Source organism: Sinocyclocheilus anshuiensis, unplaced genomic scaffold (genome assembly GCF_001515605.1).
Source record: "Sinocyclocheilus anshuiensis isolate Anshui unplaced genomic scaffold, SAMN03320099.WGS_v1.1 scaffold117, whole genome shotgun sequence".
NCBI lineage: Eukaryota > Metazoa > Chordata > Actinopteri > Cypriniformes > Cyprinidae > Sinocyclocheilus > Sinocyclocheilus anshuiensis.
In genome coordinates this window covers 612,634-616,251 of record NW_015536624.1, presented here as the reverse complement: position 1 = coordinate 616,251, position 3,618 = coordinate 612,634, and the positions used below count along the sequence as shown (strand labels likewise).

The window sequence follows — 3,618 nt, the reverse complement described above, 5'->3', positions numbered from 1 at the left end:
CACACACACACACACACACACACATACACGCATCAGACTCATGTCGCCAGACGTTTGACTATCAGCACAGCGTCTGGTCCACATTGATTGAAAACACGCACAGATTTTTACCGAAACAACTAATCTGATTGCACATTTCAAATGAAATGTTTTTTTTTTATGTAACTAGGCAATCCAATGAAAATATCTGCATTACAAGTACTTGCAAAGAAAGTGTAGCTGCGTGAGTTTTGTGAGAGTCAGCTGATCAAAGAAGCCTCAGGATGGCTGTGTTTACCTTTCCTAACATATCTAAAAATATGCCAAGAATGCTTTCTTTTCATGTTGCTAACTAAACAAGAGACAGGTTTTTTGTGTAAACATTCCCGTCTCAAAGCGTTCCTCTAGCTCAAACGGCAGAGCTAGCAATCTCAAGGTCATGGGTTCGAATTGATAAACTGTACAGTTTGAATGCAATTTAAGTCAGATAGGATAAAAGTGTGTGTCAAATGCATTAAATGTTAAATGTGCAAACATTTCAGCTTCATACCCAACCCTGCTTCAATAACTGGACATCTCTGAATGAGAGCATGTCTTCAAAAGATATTATTTTGCAATTATTTATTTATTTAAATTTTAACTTTTTATGATTGAATTAATTAGACTTTCATTAAATCACAACTCTATCGCTCACAGTCAGATCGGGTTGAAATAAATAAATGGTAACAATTTGAAAATATAATTGCACGTTATGGCTTTTCACAGTATGCTCATCAGGGTTATTAAATAAACCTAAAACAATTAAAAAAAAATGTTACTTGAAACAAAATAAACATTCAATTTAAAATGTATTTAAAATTCTAAAATTAAATTAAATTAAAATTTAGATTAAATGTCATTTTATTTCAATTAAATTTAAATTTAAAACGTAAGCTTATTTTGTCAGCTAGTTGCCAAGGCAACATTACTCATTTTCATTTAGTTTAACCTTAAGTACTAAAAGAGCTAAAAATAAAAAAAGCATAAAAAAATAAAATCGAATTCAAAATTAAACAAAAAAAAACTATAATAGTATATATATGTGATACTAAAATAACACTGGTGCTTATTCAAGAACATTTCCCTCATATTGTCCAAATCTGTATGACCGTGTAACACAGGTTGCTGTAAAATGTTTTGCACAATGTTCACACGAAATTGCATAAATCAGGCCTGCCATTTTGATAGAGCTGTTGACATTTTTGTGTGCAAAGTTCCTCAGATGCCCCGTGAACAGATTCTGAGGCTAGAAATCTCCCACCACGCCACTGCCGATCACACCGATGTCGCATGATACAAGCGAGATGTTTTTATATATACTGTCGATTCTGTGTTTTTCTGTCGATATGGGGTGCTGTGTGTACATTAATGAGGAAAAAAAATTAACTTAAATGATTTTAGCAAATGGCTGCAATATAACAAAGACTGAAAAATTGAAGGGGGTCTGAATACTTTCCGTACCCACTGTATTTTAGTGCTCTGCCAGCAGACATCACTGCACTTCTGTTGTACATGTATAAATAATGAACCCCTCAATGTCTCCATGAAATATTCCCTGATAGAAATCAATAGTTCACACTTACCCTCTGTGTTTATTTGGTTAGTGCTGTGGGTGTTTGTGTTTATGGCAGCATTTGGTGCAGAATGCTGGATGTGAACGGCAGACACCTGTAGCCTTGAACAGAAGGAGTGAGGTGACAAGACACACACTTACACACATGAATGTTTTAACAAACATCACTCATGGTCAAGCAGATATGAAGGAGACGAGAGCAGGATTCACACAGGATGAGGTGAAGAATACAGTCAAGAATTCAATGCAGTGAGTGAAACAGACACACACACTGCAGTACTTCTGTGCTGTTTTCCTTAAAAACATCCTTATTACAAGATACATTTATTTGAGAAGCAAATTTCATAGGATATATATGGAAGCCCGTTTCCGCCACTGAATAAAAAATAAAAAAGGTAATTGCGATTTTTTTATCTCACAATTCGGACTTTTTTTCTCAGAATTGCGTGATACAAAGTCGCAATTGTGAGTTAAAAAGTCATAATTGTGAGATATAAACTCGCAATTCTGACTTTATAACTTGCAATTGTGTTATAAAGTCAGAATTACGAGAAAAAAAGTCAGAATTGCGAGATATACTGTAAACTCGCAATTGCGAGAAAAAAGTCAGAATTGCGAGTTATTATCTCGCAATTGTGACTTTATAACTTGCAATTGTGTGTTATAAAGTCAGAATTGTGAGAAAAAAAAAGTCAGAATTGCGAGATATACTGTAAACTCGCAATTGTGAGAAAAAGTCATAATTGCGAGTTATGTCGCAATTGTGACTTTATAACTTGCAATTGTGTGTTATAAAGTCAGAATTGTGAGGAAAAAAAGTCGTAATTGCGAGATATAAACTCGCAATTGCGAGAAAAAAGTCAGAATTGCGAGATATACTGTAAACTCGTAATTGCGAGAAAAAAAGTCAGAATTGCGAGTTTTTATCTCGCAATTGTGCCTTTATATCACGCAATTTTGACTTTATAACTTGCAATTGTGACTTTATATCACGCAATTCTGAGAAAAAAAGTCAGAATTGTGAGTTTATATCACGCAATTGTGACTTTATATCTCGCAATTCTGACTTTATAACTCGCAATTGCGAGTTTATATTTCACAATTCTGTGAAAAAAAGTCAGAATTGTGAGATAAAAAGTCGCAATAACCTTTTTTTTATTTTTTATTCAGCGGCGGAAACGGGCTTCCATAGATATAAGACTTGTTTTTAGAGAATATATCTTTAATAAGTTTAGTTTTTTTACTTTATTGGTTAAAATGTTTAATTGAATTAATTAAGCATTAATTTTACAGTGAATTTATGCTTAAAACAAGACTTGCGCTTAAAACATTTTTTTTCACTCAATTCAAGATCATGAGAAAATTGAAGGAAATTAAGCTATGGAAATTACATTGTTATCATGAAAAAACAAGACCAAATAATAATGCATGGTCTCTTAATTCTGTAATTTTTGTTCTTAAATGGTTTAATTTGCTTTAATTTTGAAATACTGATTATTTTTGCAATGCACACACACACAAACATACTGATAAACAGACATTGTGAAAGAAAGTATTCAAATACCAAACAAATTATAATTAATTAAAACAGATGCTAAAAAACAAATAAAGTCGATTTGCATCACCTAAAGCAAATAACAGTTTTTGCAAGGCAGCAGAAGCAACACAAAGACACCTATAGATGGTTAAACAGATAAAAGAAAGAAAAGACCAATCACAAATCAGTATGTAAATAAATGTAAGTAAGAGGACCAATCACTAAACAGAACGCAAATAAGTCACTGCCAATTACATTTTGCGTGCTAAATTCTATCAAAGTCACTGGGTGATTCTGAGGAACTTCTTAAATTATTTCTTAAATTACTTAAAAAATAGTGACAGTGCATCTCAGGCTGAAATGATCTATAAACTGCATTTTATGTCATTTGCTATTCCTCAGCCCAAACAAAACATATCTACCAAAATGTGGCATATATAATCATGACACACTGTGCCAAGTACCACATCCCAAATAATGTTTGTAAGTT

The 3,618-nt window shown here is 32.8% G+C and overlaps 1 protein-coding gene across 1 annotated transcript in view; it reads right to left on the bottom strand.

The window, feature by feature from the left end:
• The window catches only part of LOC107704829 (netrin receptor UNC5C-like), a 70,159-nt gene that overhangs the window by 638 nt on the left and 65,903 nt on the right, over nt 1-3,618 (bottom strand). The window lies entirely within an intron of this gene.